At 34.4% G+C, this 20,575-nt stretch overlaps 2 protein-coding genes across 4 annotated transcripts in view; both read right to left on the bottom strand.

The window, feature by feature from the left end:
• The window catches only part of Pfrx (6-phosphofructo-2-kinase/fructose-2,6-biphosphatase), a 41,082-nt gene that overhangs the window by 10,957 nt on the left and 9,550 nt on the right, over positions 1–20,575 (bottom strand). Inside the window, exon 1 of one of the 3 annotated variants that reach the window (XM_014240428.3) lies at positions 1,266–1,736. The exons of the other annotated variants lie outside the window; for them this stretch is intronic. The gene's annotated coding sequence lies outside the window, so the exon portion shown is untranslated. Of the gene's footprint in view, positions 1–1,265; positions 1,737–20,575 lie in introns of those variants that run through there. 3 annotated transcript variants of the gene reach the window in all.
• The window catches only part of LOC106621527 (titin homolog), a 73,201-nt gene that overhangs the window by 44,633 nt on the left and 7,993 nt on the right, over positions 1–20,575 (bottom strand). The gene's annotated exons all lie outside the window — the stretch shown is intronic.

Below are 20,575 nucleotides of genomic sequence, written 5' to 3'. Positions count from 1 at the left end.
GTAAACACACCTAATTATTCCAAAAAGCTCCAAACTAAACCATAACACCAAAAAACACATGCAAAATCCTCCATGCGTAAAATCAATATTACATATATACATATGTACAACAAAAAAAAAACGAAATAAGTGTGTGTTTTAGTCTTATCGCTCTGTTTGTTTTTTGTTTTTTTCAATTTTTTTTTATTTGCTTGACGGCTTTTGTGACGTTCACCATATATCGCCCAAAAAATGAATTATGAAAACCACGTTCTCATATATCCCTCTGCTATTAACAACCGTGTGGATATCTGAAGTATATTACTCTTTAAATTAATTTAACATACATACATTTACAATATGATAGTATTATAAATGTTTTCCATTTCGGCACTTATTGCTTGCGCTTACTTTTTAAAAATGGCTGGAAATAACAAAAGCCGTCTGGAACAAACCCTACGTCAAAAACAAAACAAAACTATAGTTGTTTCCACTTTCCTTGCTATAATAAGAAGATTCAACAGCACAAAATAAACCATACAATGCTAACAAGCTAGTAAGTTCAATTAAAGCGGCGGCAATTGATTCACAAGCACATAGCTGAAATATAAACAAAAATTTGGCCAAAAATAATCAGTGAATATCGAGTTAAAAAATTATCTCAAAAATCATTTTACGAGCTCATATGACATATGTTAAGAATGCGAATATTTTGTGGTTTTTAAAATTCACGAGGCACTCAAACGAAAGCGATCGTAAAAATGTTCTATGCATATGCATTAAATATGTATGAAAAATACATATGTACATATGTATACTCAAATGTAAAACATTTAAACGTTTTCTACCCTTAATAACAGCGATAAAAATAGCAACAAAATCCACTTAATACCCGCCCCAAAATTTAAGATCATAGAACATTAAAATATGTACATAAAAATATAAAAAATACACAATAACTTTTAAATTTTTTATTATCCCACTTTTGCAACAAAGTTCTCAGTAAGAAAAAAACAAACAACTAATTCTTTGTATAAGTGTCAGGTCGGTGATTTTCAACGGATAGATTTGCGGCATTGCAGGCGTTTACCTGCCCCTCACTTATACAAAACAACTTTCAGTTGGACTGATGAATTATTGTACGCATGAATTAAGGGTATAATGAGATCCCACTTATTATAAATTATTGATGCGCAACTTTAAAAAACAATTTTCACTTTCGATTTCATTCCTCCATATGGCGTTGTAAAAAAATTATTTTATTTCAACAAGTATTTTTTTGTTACCGCAGCATTCTAGACAAATAAATCCAGTCACTGTAGCATCTTTATTGGCACCACTGGTGACCCGAGCATAGTACGGCCACGGCGTCAATAGACGCATTAAGAGAAATCCAAAAACGTTTACTGACTGCGCGTTAAACTTGTCAGTATATCGAATAACGGCAAATGCGGTCAATGTATTTTGCGAAAATTGTAAATTTACGCCATACCGCACCATAAATGTGACGAGAAATAAAACAAATAATTGAAAAGTAAAATAAAATAAAGCACTTTCAATTTGGTCACTCAACTTTCGGCCACCCAAATGGCATAGATAATATGGGGAGACCACACTCTAATGTTACTTTTACCGCCAGTACTACGCCAGTAGTTAATAGCAATTAGAACACCTGAAATATCGACACACTATCACTAATAATCGGCTACTGTGTTCGCTCGCCTTGGCGTTCAAGACAAGAATGAGCGTACAAGCAAAGTTCGGAACACAAGCAAGTGTGGTTGAACACAAGTTGACTACTAGAGAGAAGCCAACGCCGTTAATGCTAGCAGTAAATGTGAAATAACAACAACTAATCAATATGTAATTGAAAGCACCATCACTCAAATAATGAACAGAGTGAGAAAATGACTGCGCGGACTATTCGCAAATCGATTCGTCCCACTAACAGTTGGCAAATGAACTAATTGAGAATGGATACCGATATGTAAGTAGTAGGCCTAGCTGTGAGCATGACAATATGGCAGCTATTTGATAAATCATTACAGGGGGATTTTTCATATAAAAGTAAGTATATAACATTTTGCTAAACAGAAATTTCTATTGTGTTTTTTTTTTTGCATTGAAAATAAAGAAAAACGCTAACTACAGATGTGCAATTAGTATATATTCAAATCAAGTTAATGCAATTACATCTACCTTAATATTGGAAACAACTAAACTAAACTATAACTAACGTTAAAATATCAAAGTAAAAAAATTTATTTACAGAATTGATGAGTGTCACTTTGAATTTGTAGAGAGGAAAATTCATATCCAAGTCTCTCTAGTCAATTAATCATAAGTATAAATAAATTCATAGAACAATTTAAATAAAAATGTAATGAAAAAATTCTACGAGAAAATTTTACACGTCGTTCTAGATGTGACTATATGAGAGAGAGCTAGGTTGGGAACCGGGTTTTGTTTTCGATCTGTAACTTTTTATAGAACGAAGATATCAAAGAATGCATGATAACGTTTAAAAGCTGACTATAACACGCAATTTTTTTTTTACAGATTTGTGTTTTAATCGTTCGGCAAATTTTTACGGCCAATTTTTAAAGGACGTGATTTTACACTGTTTTAAAAAGTGGCTGGGTAGTGAACCACCCGTCAAATCCTGATCAAAATCGGGAAAATCGAAGTGAAACACTCATAATTGTATGGAAAACGAAAATTGCATTTATTAAAAACACTTCAAGAGACCAAACACGTAATATACAAGTAGTGAAAGTAATAAAGCAATGACTCTACTTTAGATTAACAATCTGAATGAATGAAATTTTTTTATCACCATTTCCTTCATTTTCATCATGATATGTCCAGATATAAGAAGAATTACGCTAAAAAATCGATTGAAAAAACTTAACAACCATACCATGTTCGAAAATTGGAAAAAAAGGGCTGAAGGTTCGTCTACATATTTTTCATAATCTAACGAAGGTTTTCATATTTATAATAGACTCTTGTATAGAGGGCCTCCAAAACACAGTAATACTAAAATTTTTATTTCGCAACAATATTTAACATTCGACTCTTTATCCCTTAAAACAAATTTTTGTGTTGGTTGTTTGGTATTCAGCTAGACTTTCAAAATTAATATAAAGCACCTTTAAGAAATTAAAAAGAAGTCCAGAGTGCAAGAAAATCTAAAAAGATTGCTAAATTAAAAAAAAAAAAGTTGTTTAATTACGTTCCAATGGCTTTAAACCTAATTTTACTAATTTTTGGTTTTTTTTTTTGCCTGAACAGGGTAGATCAAGTTTAACACGAAGTTTGTAACACTCAGAAGGAAACATCGAAGACCCTATAAAATGTATATATGTATAAATCAGCTTGACGAGCTGAGTCGATTTAGTCCGTCAGTCCGTCTGTATATATATGTATATACATATATGCGAACGAGTCCCTCAGTTTTTGAGATATGGATCTGAAATTTTGCATACGGTCTTTTGTCCCCCAAGAGACTGGTCATTTGTCGGAACCGCCGATACCATGATTGGATATATGTACATGCCATATGTATGTAGTTGACATTCAAACTGATCGATCAAAATCAAGTACTTGTATGGAAAGCATTTTTATTTGACAAGATATCTTCACGAAATTTGGCGTAGATTATTGTCCTTGCCAACGGTGCAATGTCCGAACAAAAAATAAAAATCTCAGTCCTACCAAATTCGATGTGGTATAATTAAATATAATTTTAATCCCACTTTAAACAATTAACATATTATACGTGCATTCTCCTTTATCGAAAAATTTTAAAGATATTGTATGCACATTTTGCAGAAATCGAGTGAAGTATGTATATAAAGCTATTTTATACCGTCAGACATGTGAGCACGCAGCAATCGACAAGTGGTATAATATCACAAGTGAGCTGATTTACAATAAACACCTTTGCAATTTATCACACATGCTTATTTATGTATGAATATACACGTATTTATCGTCGCTTATACTTTTTTGTTCCTAGCGAATTTTATATATGTACATATGTATGTACATCTACTATTTGTATTCGCAAAGCGAATTTCCACTTGTTACTTTTTCTCTCACACTCTCTTTCTCATCGATAGTTAGTTGTGTCCAGACGTATAAAAAAAAAACTGCTTATTATAAACAAGTAAGAAGGGGTAACTTAGGGTATAACCGAACATTTTACTTTCAGGTGTTGGTAAAATTTTATAATAAAAAATATTGCGTAAGAATTTAACATTCATTGTTCCAAGAAATCGAATGGATTACATCCACATTTGGTATCTTATCAAATTCTGTACACATATTATAAATTGTAGTCTCACTTAGTTTCATTACATTTTGCTTCGTGTCCAAAATATTTATTTAAAAATCAGACAAATTAACTCAAGTTGTAGATCCAACTAAGTGTTATAAATATTTTCACAACGTAAGTTAAGGACGTAGAGAGTTAGGAACCAAATTTTGTTAAAATTGGTCGAGTAGTTCTTTAGATAGGAATTCACCCAAAAATGGTCGGAGTCACGCCCATTGATCAATTTTTACACTGAATCCCATGAAGCCCTTCCGTATCATCTTTAGTGTAAAATTTAATGTCTATAACGTATTTACATATTGAAGTATCGCACTTTTCGTACTTTTAAATATTACCGTTATACAAGGAATAGGCGTAGAACATCTGATTTCACCTGTTTTCACAGTACATCAAGATATGCAAAAAACACTTTTTCTCAACAGGTGTTGGTATAACACTAGTGGCCCAATTTTTAATAAGTTTTAAACCATTGATATCCCTCACTACTACGATGCCCTGTAAAAATTACAATTGTGTATATTATGGCTTAGTTAGGTTTTCAATCAAAGGAACCCTTGGTGTCCACCACGAACACGTGTATCATGCCATTAGGATATCCCACATTTGATTTAAGTTATCGGCACGGACGGACAGACAGACAGTCACTCGGAATGCAACACGAGACGTGTCATCCTAATCTTTTATACACACAGTGAACCAAAAACTGTACAGAAAAATATTTTGACTTTGAAGGGACCTTTCTCTGAAACTATTTTAGCTTTTAAACTGCAATCAAGAGTAACAATATGAGAATCTTATGTATTTTTATAAACATTTTTACAATAAATTAATTTTGATGTTAACGATTGCAAAAAATTAAAATTTTCCACTTTTGAGCAGCCAAATAAAACTTGTAAACTTACGTTGGGAACATTTTAAATTAAGTTATCAAGTAGGTACCATTATTTTTATCTGGTATTAGTTAAGTATGGTCAAAATGTATTCTTTAGTAAGCCAATTTTATGTGGTTATAGTTCATGAAAAAAAAGATGAATACAACAAACAAACATCTAAAGAGGTAGTCAAATATTGGAAAGAGAACAAAATTACTCCATATTAATTGTTTAAACCAAATTCAAAAGGACTGGTGGAGTTGGAAGGTAAAGATGGTAGTGGAACGCCCAAAAAATTTTACGCCCCAGGATGATAGTGAAGTTGCTCGGAGTGTCAAGGAACACCCCAAAATATTCGCTGTCGCTAACGCCAAGGAGTTGGAGGAAGCTGGCATTGCAAAAGTCCACCCTCAAACTGTTCGGAACTTCTTGGTTTCACCTAATTTTAGAGCGTAAACACCACGAAACAAGCCATCCTTATCAAAAAGAATTATTGCGAAACGTTTATTATATTCCAAACAATATTTCCACCGTAATTTTTACAGATGAGTCCAAATTAAATTTTTTGAACTCTCTGGTCAGCGGTTTGTATGGCGTAAGGAAGGCTAAGCGCTAAAAGATAAAAAAATTAAATCAGACTTTCAGCAGGAGGAGGCTGCATTGTGTGGTGCAATGGCAGCAAAAGAAATGCACTGGGAGCAAATGGCGTCGGTAACCTTGTTTTCATCGAAAGAATGAATTACTTGGCAATATTAAAAAATAATTTAGCCCCGTCAGCAGCTAAACTAAACTATAATTTAAATGGTGACTACTGCTCAGGATAACGAACCGAAGCAATCTGCTTTAATGGCTAATAAATGGTTGTTGTATAATTTGAAAAATCCTCAATCCCATTGAAGACTTATAGCTTATGTGCAAAGTTAATAGCAAAAATTAGGTTATGGCTGCTCTTCAGGAAATATGGGCAAATATAACTATTTACCTCCTGAACTTACACAAAATTTATTATAATAATTATATTTCCTTTAAGAGTGTTAAAATGTCAACATAAGCAAACTGTACGAGTTTTTCTGGCTTTCGAAAATGGAATTAAATTGAATTTTTATAAATATATTTCAATTACATTATAAAAATTAATAAAATGGCCCTTTTCTCATTTTTGGATGCAACTCAAAAGTTTTAATAGTTTAGGAGATAAGTCAGTTCAAAGTCGAACCATCTCTGTATATAATTTTTTTTTGGATCGAAATACTTGTACATATTGCACACTAACTACAAAATGTCACAACTCAAAAATTTTCGAAATAAATTTGTCTCCATATATCAATTTGTAACACACGTATCTACTTAGTAAAGTATCAACTAAACAGTACTATTTGCAATTGTGTCGGTATTACTGAAATAAATCGTAAATTTTTTTGCTGTATTTTGCGAAGTTGTGTCTCTTTATCCGAAAATACTCAATTATTCATTCGTCTCTATTATTGGAAACGTGTCACTTTCGATGAAATAATTGTGATTACCACACTGTTATACGATGTCTTAACTAAAAAATGTCTCTTAAACCGGATATATATATCATATTTGAGCAAGACGCTCTTTAAAGAAGATATTCTACATTATGGATAATCATTTTACTGTAAATTTTTAATAATTTTTACAGGAGCAGTTTTTTACTCCTCCAGAACATTTGTCATTTTTCGAATTGTGACTCTTTTGTAGTTAATGTGGGATATATTTATATAACTCTATTTTTATCTCAATTAGTTTTAGGTGTTACAAACAATTGTTAAGTGAACAAAACTACTATACTCTGTAGCAACATGATACGAGAGCATAAAAATATGCGCAACAGAATTTCAGATTCACCACCGCAACATACATATATACTTATATACAGAAGTGAGAGATCGAGAGTGATTTACACATATCCATGTATCTAATATCAGCGCACAGAAGTAGTGCGAGCGTTCTAGTGATTCACTGTATGTATTTACATATAAATATACAACATATAATGTGCTGAGTATTTGAAAAACTTAGATATGGGTAATAACGCGAGATGCTCACGTGCAAAAAAAAAAATTTTATGTTCTTATGTATGTAATATGCATGCATGTACAGCAGCGGTCATAATAATAGTAGTGATACTGTTGGAAATATGGTAGTTAAGGGTATTTAATTTCTTCCGTTTTTTTTTTGCGTTCTCCTTAAGATACATTTATATATAATATGTATGTTCATAGGTAGAGTGCAATAAAAAAGTACCACAATAATTGTCTAGCTTAGCACTCGCTTTTGCAATTTCATTTATTATCATAAGTGTGAACTATTGCTGTCAAAATACAAATATAAACAAGTAAGGAAGGGCTAAGTTCGGATGTAACCGAACATTTTATACTCTCGCAAAGTCAAATGGTATACTCGTTTGAGATTTCTTTGTGGATTGGCTGATATTTTCGGTAGAAGGTCAACTATAGGCACTGGGGTCCACATATTTAGTACTTGAACAGTTTTGGTTCGATTTAGACAATTTTTGGTCACAAGGTGGCATACTTTAAACGTATTATTCACGCAAAGTTTTACCCCGATATAATCATTGTTGCTTGATATGCATAGTGGAAAGTGAAAATATCAGATGGAATTGAAAATGGTGTTATATGGGAAATAGGCGTGGTAGTCCGATTTCGCCTATTTTCGCACTATAATATAGAAATGTGAAAAAGACGTTATGCACCGAATTTGGTTGAAATCGGTTAAGCAGATCCCAAGATATGGGTTTTCATCTAAAAGTGGGCTGTGCCACGCCCACTGTCTAATTTTGAACGCGGTTCCTATAGTCATCTCATACCATTCCAGAGATAAAATTTAATGTCTCTGGCGTGTTTAGTGCTTGATTTATCGCGCTTTTAGTAGTTTTTAACAGTACCGTTATATGGGGAGTGGGCGATTTCACCCATTTTCACACCGTAGATAGAGGTGCCAAAAACATTTATTCTCAGTGAATTTTGTTATTATAATTGGATAAAATTGAGTCAATACTTCCCTTAGTCCCCATATACCTAACATAAATATTTTCGAACTTACGATTGACTCTATACCGCATCTTACTTGTGTTAATTTCATTTCTACATTTTGCGCACCATTATTATTTTGACGGCTGTATGTATATACGTAAGCTTCTGCAACATAATTCCATTCAACAATTTTCAGATATGATAACTGTGTAAAAATTTTGTATTCTACACCGTTTGGACGGTAAGTTTTAGGCTTAGTTTCTTTAGCGCCGTTAAAAGTTCGTTCGTTGTCAACGGCCAATTTGTTTATATGCATATAACTGTTTCGGCCGTATTTCACACTACGTTTGTGATTAATACACACACACTTGTATGTAAGTACATACATTTAAACATTGCAGGAAAAATTATATATTCTAGGGATTTACTAGAGACTCCTTGTAAATGAGATGTGAATCAACCAGAAAAACAAATTAGTTATGGAAATAATGGATTATATACCCATTATTAATTGGATATGCAAGTGATTTAAGTTAATGTAAAAATGTTCAAAAAAAACCGCGCGATAATTAATTGTCATAGATTATTTCGTGTTTTTTTTTTCATTTCTTAAACAAGTACACAGTTAGTGCAATTAACTCACTAAATACATATAAATAAGCCTAAATGTTCATCGAAACTAAACAATCATTGATTATTTCGTACATATCTACTTATGAACACGTTTTTCATATGCCTGGTTCGAAAGGTGCTATTGAGAGTTAAAAAAAATATAACTTAAATGTGATCTGGATATTAAATTTCTACTTACAGTTATGGACCAAACAATAGGGTCATCTAATCAGATATGAAAGGGTTGATAAAAAAAAAAAAATTTTAAAAGGTATTAATACAAATAGTTGTTTTTGTAGCTGCAGAATTCTGCCGAATTGACAGTCCTTGGCCGGATAAAATCTGGGTCCGTCCCGGTTACGTAGACCGTCGTGGGAACGCAAAGCCTCCACCTGTATGCTCACACGTTTTAGTGATATATCACGGATTATAAGAAAAAAATTCGGACTTCTTAGAAACTTTTTCTTGCCAACAACGTTAAGAAGTTTTGGGATGTTCCAATAAATCGACGAAGTTACGCTGCCTCTTTGTTTCAATCAGCTTTTGAACAATCTTATGGATATTAACGGTTTATTATACAAATAGAAAAATACATATACGAAAATATACTAACAATGTAAATTGTCGATAAAAATAAGAACACAATTATAATAAGCACACTAACCCTATCTTTTTGTCCACGGACTACAACGCTTTTGATTAATTTTTCGTCTTTATTTATTTTACCGTTTGTTTTGAGTGTTTCTAACTAAGTACTTTTTATAACCGTGATGCCCACTAACATATTTTCTAAAGCACTAGTTCCCGTCAAATGATTTTAGATTTTCAAAAAGGGACCCTGTTATTTTGTACATAACTGTATACTGAACTGACTCCGGCATATATGGTACACGCATATGTATGTTCTGCATTTAAAAAAAAAGAGACGTATGAAACTCCTCTTTGTTTGTTGTGATCTAATAATAATTATATAAAAATATTAAAAACAAACTTATCTTCTTATATTCTCTTTTATATACAAACTCCTACTTACACTCACTGTAAAATGAAAAACGAGCTCTAAGTAGATTATCAATATAAATATGTATACTTTTATACTATTTTAAGACAAATTTTCCACTCACTGGACACATTTTGCGTCCTTCATAATCGAAATACAAAATGTTATTAAGCATATGTAAGACTGTGTACATACTAATATGTTTATATATACATATACAGTTACTGGCAATAAAATATAATCAAATCGGTGGTTTCGAATTAATTAACAATATGTATTATTTGTCCGATAAATTTCAGATACCTTTTGCCTGTAATCGATTCCTACAATATTTATCTTTTCAAACATCATGTTGGTAGCTATGTTACGTTATACTGTTATCTTTGTGTACAAATTAAGCGAAAGTTGTAGAAATGAATCACTTCGGAAAGTTGTCCCGGATAGTCGCAATGTTGATAAAAATGACAGCGGAGCAATCGGATTGCTTTTGCTTCAGCAAACATCAAATGGACCGGTGAAGAAAATGCAAAAAAAGTGGCGTAAGATCCCTGGTCAGATGAATCTAAAATATGGTAGGTAGCGAGGGAAAATGTGGGATTCGATGTCCGAAGAATGCTAAAATGAATCCCCGATACGCAACAAAAACTTTCAAACACGGAGGTGGTAATATCATGATATGGGAATGTCTGTCGTGGTACGGAGTTGGACTGCTGTTTTGGATTCGGGAAAGCAGGGATCGTTATCACTACCTTATAATTTTAGAAGACGTAATGCTTCCTCATGCTGAATAAAATATGCCTTTAATTTGGCAGTTCCAACATGACAATGATCCGAAGCATACCTCGCCTGCGGTCAAGACTTGCCTACAGTATCAAGAAACCGTTGTTATGAATTGGCCGGTGCAATATCCGGAATCAAATCCTATAGAAAACCTGTTAAAGATTGCAAAGAAAAAGTTGGATTCCACTAAAACACGAAATAAGGAGGAACTATGGGAAAATTCAAAGAGGCGTGGTATTCAATTCCGAATTAAGTCTGTAAAGCTCTAGTGGAATCTATGCCGAAAAGGTGGACAGCTGTACTAGCAAATAAAGATTTTCTAACAAAATTCTAACTTATGGTATATGCATTATTAATTATAATAGTCGTAAATACGAGTTTTGATTCCATGATTCTTATTTTTGTCAATTGGTGTTCCTGACAGTTCCTTTAAAAGTTGTCTGTATATAACACTTAAATAAATATTAAGTTATTTTTGCTTTTGAAATGTTTACTTTAAAAAAATATTTGTTTCCTCCTAAGGAAGGCCTTCGTAGTTAAAGTCCAGCAGATAATCATAAAAAACTACGAATAACTTGAAATGAGTTGACTCAACCAAAAAAAGTTTCAGACCTTTTTTGTAGATCGTTAAATTTCCTATAGAAATATGTGTTGATTCTCGCTTAACAAATATTTGTTTGTGTACAATAAAAATCCAAAGAAAAAAAACAAAATTCCCTGTGTTATTTATATGGGAAATCGAAAATATCAATGAGGCACCTCTTAATATTAATATAATATTAAGAGCTCAAACTTTACCAGAATTGTTTTTCATCATTTTGGATGAGATTTTTAAGGTAACTAAGAAAACAAAAATTAAAATTTTTTTTGGCCCACCCTAGTATGTATACATCTCAAAACGTATACATCTCATCTAGAACAAATACAATGCGAAAGACTATTTGGAATAACAAGAGCTCTTTCTACGTCTGACGACTTCCGGCAGGCCTTACCGGTACTTTTGCCGATGAGGTAAATGAACATATATTTAAAATTATAATTCTTATGGCGAAGTGATTGAGCAAGAGCGTGCGCGTCCAATTGCAAAATGATACATCAGCACAAGTATTTTCCGAACAATTACTAGACATTGGGAAGGTTAGAATAGAACTTCAACCAAATCGCAATGCATTAACAGCCCATACAAGTTGTACGCAAAAAAAATAAGTAATTGGCAGTATTTTCCCGGATATACAAAATAAGACCTTGAATCATAACTGGCTCAGTAATCGGACTATATTAATACCAAAAAACAACTTAAATAGATGTTGATGAAATTAATTTCTAGATACAACAATTATTGCCAGGCATTAAGTTGTCTTTTAAATCAATGGAAATTGTTTTTTGAGATATTGTATTTGCATTAAAGACAAATTCAACACTCCCCTCTGAAAGGGAAATAATGGTTAAACTTTTCGAAAAAGGAAAAATTCACAATCCTTCATCTATAAAAAAAACTATAAATTTGAGGAAAATGCCGAAAAAAAAATTAAACCCCAACAACAAGATAGAACAAATACAATGCGAAAGACTATTTGGAATAACAAGAGCTCTTTCTACGTCTGACGACTTCCGGCAGGCCTTACCGGTACTTTTGCCGATGAGGTAAATGAACATATATTTAAAATTATAATTCTTATGGCGAAGTGATTGAGCAAGAGCGTGCGCGTCCAATTGCAAAATGATACATCAGCACAAGTATTTTCCGAACAATTACTAGACATTGGGAAGGTTAGAATAGAACTTCAACCAAATCGCAATGCATTAACAGCCCATACAAGTTGTACGCAAAAAAAATAAGTAATTGGCAGTATTTTCCCGGATATACAAAATAAGACCTTGAATCATAACTGGCTCAGTAATCGGACTATATTAATACCAAAAAACAACTTAAATAGATGTTGATGAAATTAATTTCTAGATACAACAATTATTGCCAGGCATTAAGTTGTCTTTTAAATCAATGGAAATTGTTTTTTGAGATATTGTATTTGCATTAAAGACAAATTCAACACTCCCCTCTGAAAGGGAAATAATGGTTAAACTTTTCGAAAAAGGAAAAATTCACAATCCTTCATCCAAAGAGAAATAAAAAATATTTACAAATATACTGGCGTTTTTGTATATTGGCGGGTCCGACCGGGTAAAAAAAAGTAGCACAGCGTGAAACTCGTAGCGTTTTATGTGAAGCAAAACCTTCGAAATTTTGCATAGATTATTGTTCAAGGCAGCGGTAAAATCTCCTAAGAAGCTATTCAGATCGGTTTACTTTAGCATATAGCTGTCATCGATCAAAATTCTTGTATGGAAATTTTTTGTATTTAACGATATATCTTCTCGAAATTTGGCATGGATTATTGTCAAGGGGCAACGATACAATGTCCGAAGAAAATTTTCAGATCGGACTCATATGCATATATTTTACATAAATAGCTGTTACCCTTTTATGATATTAGAAATCTACCTGTCAATGGTATTATAGCTTATGTGCAGCCAAAGTTAACGTTTTTTTCTGTTTCTTCTAAATTTAATTTTCTTGAGCAAATTATAGAATATAAAAATAGGGGTAATTGTATAGTTTAGGTCTTCCAACGTAGGAGGCCACGAAAATTATGATTCTTTTTTCAATGGTCTTATTTTGACGCGAAAATGAAAATTCCGTAAGCAGATAGTCAATTTTCTCAAAAATTATGATTCTTTTTTCAATGGTCTTATTTTGACGCGAAAATGAAAATTCCGTAAGCAGATAGTCAATTTTCTCAAAAATGTATGTATATATACCAATACCGGGGTGCCCTTAGTTCGTTTGCATGCCGAAAGGAGTTTATTTTTTTCTTTTCTTGTTAAAATTCAAAATAAATAAAAATTTAAAAAACAATTGACTTTCCGCTCACTTAATTCTCAGCTTTCTGTCAAAATAAGACGATTTAAAAATAAATAATCGTTTTCGCGGCCTGCTGCGTTGGGATACCTAAACTATACATTTACCAAAATAAGTACAGCTTATACCAGTTTGACCATATATGCCGGAGTCAGTTCAGTATACAGTTATGTACAAAATAACAGGGTCCCTTTTTGAAAGTCTAAATTTAATTTAATTCTTTGGGGTCGTGTGTATTAAATACACGAATGAAGATGAAGAATAATAATTATACAGTTGTATTCAAATTTATAGGAGTGGTCTCAAATATTATATAAAGTTATATTTTTTAATTAAAAAAAACTTTATTTTATTCATTCATTTTTTTTCCACGAATTGTTTTTTATGAAATATCTTAATGCGTTTTTAAATATTCAATAATATAAAATGAAACCAGCAAATAAAATGATTTAAATGAAAACCTCAATAATTTCATGTTCAAAATAATAGGAGTGTAACACAAAACTAAATAAATCAAATAGAAAATTATTATTAATATATAAGTTAGTTTCGCTAATATTACGTTGAGTAACCGCGGTTTTTTATTACTGCACACACCACACATCTGCATGGGAGGAAATCACCCTTCATATCACAACATATATTCTCCAGGATTTACTGCCATGCCTCGTGAACGGTGCTCCATAATTCTCTTGTGTTTGATGATCTACGATCAGCAATATGTTTTAAAATATCTGATCATACTACGACTTTGTTTCTCTAGATGACGCTTTGGGATCTTTTTTAGGCGACTGGAGTATGCGTTGATTGACTTCTATACTAATTTTGCTTTTTCGTTCACGTGTCTCGAATGATTTTTGTAGGACAGGTCATTAGCCATCATTGGATCAGGGCAACCGTTTTAATTTCTTGGGTCGGTTTAAGAATAGTCATAGAATTTCGGGGATAAAATGGCTATGGGCGGATCCTCCAGATAAAGAATATATATATAGATATAGCCGCGGGAAACTTAAAGATTTAAAATGTATTTTACACTTATATTTTTCACTTTTATATCCACTAACACTTCACTAATTCGTTTTTACACATTTATTTTACATTATATAGTGCAAAAATAGCATAAAATCAATATTTAAATTAAAGTTCAATTCCATGAATCACACAATAACAATAGTAAAATGAAAAAAAACCAGTGGTACCAAACTAATATCAAATATTTTTCTAGATAGATAGATAGATTAGATTAGAGCTATGCACCGCGACCTATGGTCTATTGTGCCCTCCGCAAAGTCTTATTGACTCATCTAGCCCCAGCATGTTGATAAACTACAATATTCTGCTGGGTGCTAGTGAAGCGATGCGATCCCTGTTTGGAAACATGGATCCCATGGCCTTAATTCTGCGACTGCAGGCTGCTGTGCAGTCCACTAGCAGGTGTTCTGGGGTTTCCGGCTAAATGTCACAGAACCGGCAGTTTGCAGAAGAGGCTATGCCCATGTTGAATAGGTGCTTATTGAGCCTGCAATGGCCGGTGTAGATAGAACGCGACAGCAGCCGGAATTTGTTTCTCGGGAGATTGATTACGACTTTAAACCGTCTGAGGTCGTAACCCCCCATTAGCAACCTGGCATGGCGCATGCCTTGGAGTTGTTGCCAATGTCTCTCCATGCCTGCTCTTTCTTCCATACGGAGCAGCTCTTTAATGGTATGTGGACCAACGGCTACGCATGGTTCTGGTCTTACCATTTTTGTGGAGGCTGCAGAGCGCACCAACTCGTCAGCCAATTCATTCCCAGCTATACCCATGTGACCTGACACCCAAATAAGGGGCATTCGGTTGTTGTTTGATAGGCTGTTTAGTCGTCCTATGCACTCATGCACCAAAAGCGATCTGACCTCATAGGCAGAGATCGCTTTTAGTGCCGCCTGACTATCGCTGAGTATGGCGATAGTTGCGTTGGAGGTTTATCTCTACACACCGACTTATAGCACAGACTTCCGCCTGGAAATTCCTATGGGAATGGAGAGTTTGGTGCTTGTCCCAGCGACCCCTGCACCAATCCCCTCCGACGATTTCGAATCGTCGGTGTACCACTTGATAGTGCTTTCCCTTAGCAGCATGTTCAGCGATGAATCATTCCATTTCGCCTTGCTGCCAAGGGTAACTTTAAACTTCTTAGTGAAGCTTACTACTTTGGTAATGCTGTCCTTTGGGAGAAGGGCTAGTGGCTGTTCCTCACTTAGCGCCTTCATCTGCTGGGATGAGATTACCTTCCCTCTGCCAACTCCTTCTGCTGACATTTTTCTATAGGGCGCTGCTACTATTTTGAACACAGCTGTACATCCGTTACCGCAACTAAACATGGAGGTCCTCCAGATCAAGATATATATAGATATAGCCTCGGGAAACTTATAGTTTTCGAGATATTTTCGTTTAAAGTTGAAAATTTTAACTATTTATAGTATGTATTTTTTCGAATTAAAATGAATTATACACTTATATTTTTCAATTTTATGTCCACTAACACTTCACTAATTCGTTTTTACACACTTATTTTATATTACATGAGCAAAAATAGCTTTATTTCAATACTTAAATTATTCTTCAATTCTATTAAGTTTAACAATAACAAAAGGGTTGTAAATGTCAAATATCCAATGTTGCCATACTAATATATTTCGCAAACGAAGAAAAATAAAATAAAAAGAGATTATACCCAAATACAGAAATCATAATCGTTGATGGACACTAATAAATCTTTTAGTTTCCTTCACTTAATAAACCCCGATGTTGGATTGACCAGAATTATTTTTTAGAAGCGCGGCCGAAGGTTTCCAACGCTTAAAGAAGTCCTGCGCCAAAAAACCTTGGTGCACCCCGATATTGGATCGACCAGGGATATTTTTTTGAAGCGCGGCCGTAGCCGGCCAACACAAAAAGGAGTTCTACAAGAAAAAGTAACATTGTCATAAAGGGTATAACATAATCCTTAACATCAATGCTCTCTCTATTATATTTCATTTTTTGGGTACTATCTGTTTTCATTTCTTTCAGTTCATTTACAAAAGATGCCGATAAGGTAAAACTGGTTATTTGACATTTTGCAACCCTTTTGTTATTGTCAGACTTAATAGAATTGAACAATGATTTAAATATTAAATTAAAGCTATTCTTGCGCTATATAATGTACAAACGAATTAGTGAAGTGTTAGTGAATATAAAAATGAAAAATATAAGGCGATAATAGGGAAAACTTTAGTTTAGCATCCCACGATTTCAGGGTTAAGAGGGGTATGGTTGGATAGAGGACATTCTCCAGATCACGATATATATAATTATTGCCGCCGGAAACTTATAGTTTTCGAGATATTTGCATTTTAAGTTGAAAATTTCACAAATTTTATTTTACAGTTTCTCGATTTATGGTTAACTTATCTTTTATATTATGCACTTATTATACACCAATACTTCCCTACAATGTTTCTACATATTTATTTTATATTATTAAATATTTAATATTTGCTTTAAATAAGCATTTTATTTTTACACAATTTTCGTTATATGAACAATAACAAATGGGTTCCATGTTGTCAGATAATAAGTGTTGCCATATCCAAACGAATGAAAGCAATCAAAATAAATAAAAAAACCCCAATTACCTTCTACAAAATATTATGAACTAAATTTTCCATTTTAATTAAAGAAAAAGGTTTTATGGCTTAAACATGTGTTTTATTGCATGTGATAATTTCACTAATGGATCATGATGCTGATTTGCTATATTTTTACGCCATATGTATTCATAAATAAAATTTTCAAAATCGTCACTGTTATTATAATTATCCTTAATAAAAATTGAGGTTTAAAAAGAGTGATATACCCTCTTTAACATTACTCTTTTTTTGTTTACATGTCTTATTTGCACTGGCGGCCTTCGGCCGCGCTTCAAAAACATAACCCTGGTCGGTCCAACACCGGGGTCTTCATAATTTAATCGCGTCAAATTCCTTTCTGCACTGGCGGCCTTCGGCCGCGCTTCAAAACAATAACCCTGGTCGGTCCAACACCGGGGTGTTCATAATTCAATCGCGGCAAGCTTCTTTCTACATTGGCGGCCTTCGGCTGCGCTTCAAAAAAATAACCTTGGCCGGTCAAACATCGGGGTGTTAATAAATCAATCGCGTCAAACTCCTTTCTGCACTGGCGACCTTCGGCCGATTTCAAAAAAATAACCCTGGTCGGGCCAACACCGGGAGGAAATCACCCTTCATATCACAACATATATTCTCCAGGATTTACTGCCATGCCTCGTGAACGGTGCTCCATAATTCTCTTGTGTTTGATGATCTACGATCAGCAATATGTTTTAAAATATCTGATCATACTACGACTTTGTTTCTCTAGATGACGCTTTGGGATCTTTTTTAGGCGACTGGAGTATGCGTTGATTGACTTCTATACTAATTTTGCTTTTTCGTTCACGTGTCTCGAATGATTTTTGTAGGACAGGTCATTAGCCATCATTGGATCAGGGCAACCGTTTTAATTTCTTGGGTCGGTTTAAGAATAGTCATAGAATTTCGGGGATAAAATGGCTATGGGCGGATCCTCCAGATAAAGAACATATATATAGATATAGCCGCGGGAAACTTAAAGATTTAAAATGTATTTTACACTTATATTTTTCACTTTTATATCCACTAACACTTCACTAATTCGTTTTTACACATTTATTTTACATTATATAGTGCAAAAATAGCATAAAATCAATATTTAAATTAAAGTTCAATTCCATGAATCACACAATAACAATAGTAAAATGAACAAGTAAGGAAGGGCTAAGTTCGGATGTAACCGAACATTTTATACTCTCGCAAAGTCAAATAGTATACTCGTTTGAGATTTCTTTGTGGATTGGCTGATATTTTCGGTAGAAGGTCAACTATAGGCACTGGGGTCCACATATTTAGTACTTAGGGGCTTAAACAGTTTTGGTTCGATTTAGACAATTTTTGGCCACAAGGTGGCATACTTTAATCGCATTATTCACGCAAAGTTTTATCCCGATACAGTCATTGTTGCCTGATTTGCATAGTGGAAAGTGAAATAATCAGATGGAATTTAAAATGGTGTTATATGGAAAGTAGGCGTGGTTGTAGTCCGATTTCGCCCATTTTTGCACTGTGACATAGAAACATGAAAAGAACGTTATGCACCGAATTTGGTTGAAATCGGTTAAGCAGATCTCAAGATATGGGTTTTCACCTAAAAGTGGGCTGTGCCACGCCCACTGTCTAATTTTGAACGCGGTTCCTATAAAGTCATCTCATACCATCCCAGAGATAAAATTTAATGACTCTGGCGTGTTTAGTGCTTGATTTATCGCGCTTTTAGTAGTTTTTAACAGTACCGTTATATGGGGAGTGGGCGGAGTTGCCACCCGATTTCAACTATTTTCACACCGTCAATAGAAGTGCTAAAAATATTTGCTTCCAGTGAATTTTGTTATTATAGCATTAGCGGTTTAGGAGATATGCACATTAAACCTATTAGAGGCGGGACCACGCCCACTTTTTTAAAAAAAATTTTAACTGCAGATGCCCCTCCCTAATGTGATCCTGTGTACCAAATAACAGTCTTGTATCTTATTGCGGAGCTTAGTTATGGCAAGTTATTTGTTTTTGATTAATGGCGTTTTGTGGGCGTGGCAGTGGTCCGATTACGCCCATCTGCAATACCAACCGTCTCACGGTACCATGAAACATGTCTACCAAGTTTCATAAAGATATCTCAATTTTTACTCAAGTTAGAGCTTGCACGGACGGACGGACAGACGGACGGACAGACGGACGGACGGACAGACAGTCACCCGGATTTCAACTCGTCTCTTCATCCTGATCATTTATATATATATAACCCTATATCTAACTCGATTAGTTTTAGGTGATACAAACAACCGTTAGGTGAACAAAACTATTATACTCTGTAGCAACAGGTTGCGAGAGTATAAAAAAAACCAGTGGTACCAAACTAATATCAAATATTTTTCTAGATAGATAGATAGATTAGATTAGAGGTATGCACCGCGACCTATGATCTATTGTGCCCTCCGCAAAGTCTTATTGACTCATCTAGCCCCAGCATGTTGATAAACTACAATATTCTGCTGGGAGCTAGTGAAGCGATGCGATCCCTGTTTGGAAACATGGATCCCATGGCCTTAATTCTGCGACTGCAGGCTGCTGTGCAGTCCACTAGCAGGTGTTCTGGGGTTTCCGGCTAAATGTCACAGAACCGGCAGTTTGCAGAAGAGGCTATGCCCATGTTGAATAGGTGCTTATTGAGCCTGCAATGGCCGGTGTAGATAGAACGCGACAGCAGCCGGAATTTGTTTCTCGGGAGATTGATTACGACTTTAAACCGTCTGAGGTCGTAACCCCCCATTAGCAACCTGGCATGGCGCAGGCCTTGGAGTTGTTGCCAATGTCTCTCCATGCCTGCTCTTTCTTCCATACGGAGCAGCTCTTTAATGGTATGTGGACCAACGGCTACGCATGGTTCTGGTCTTACCATTTTTGTGGAGGCTGCAGAGCGCACCAACTCGTCAGCCAATTCATTCCCAGCTATACCCATGTGACCTGACACCCAAATAAGGGGCATTCGGTTGTTGTTTGATAGGCTGTTTAGTCGTCCTATGCACTCATGCACCAAAAGCGATCTGAACCTCATAGGCAGAGATCGCTTTTAGTGCCGCCTGACTATCGCTGAGTATGGCGATAGTTGCGTTGGAGGTTTATCTCTACACACCGACTTATAGCACAGACTTCCGCCTGGAAATTCCTATGGGAATGGAGAGTTTGGTGCTTGTCCCAGCGACCCCTGCACCAATCCCCTCCGACGATTTCGAATCGTCGGTGTACCACTTGATAGTGCTTTCCCTTAGCAGCATGTTCAGCGATGAATCATTCCATTTCGCCTTGCTGCCAAGGGTAACTTTAAACTTCTTAGTGAAGCTTACTACTTTGGTAATGCTGTCCTTTGGGAGAAGGGCTAGT

This window comes from Bactrocera oleae, chromosome 5, assembly GCF_042242935.1.
Source record: "Bactrocera oleae isolate idBacOlea1 chromosome 5, idBacOlea1, whole genome shotgun sequence".
NCBI classification, from domain to species: Eukaryota; Metazoa; Arthropoda; class Insecta; order Diptera; family Tephritidae; genus Bactrocera; species Bactrocera oleae.
This window is presented reverse-complemented; position numbering and strand designations above follow the sequence as displayed.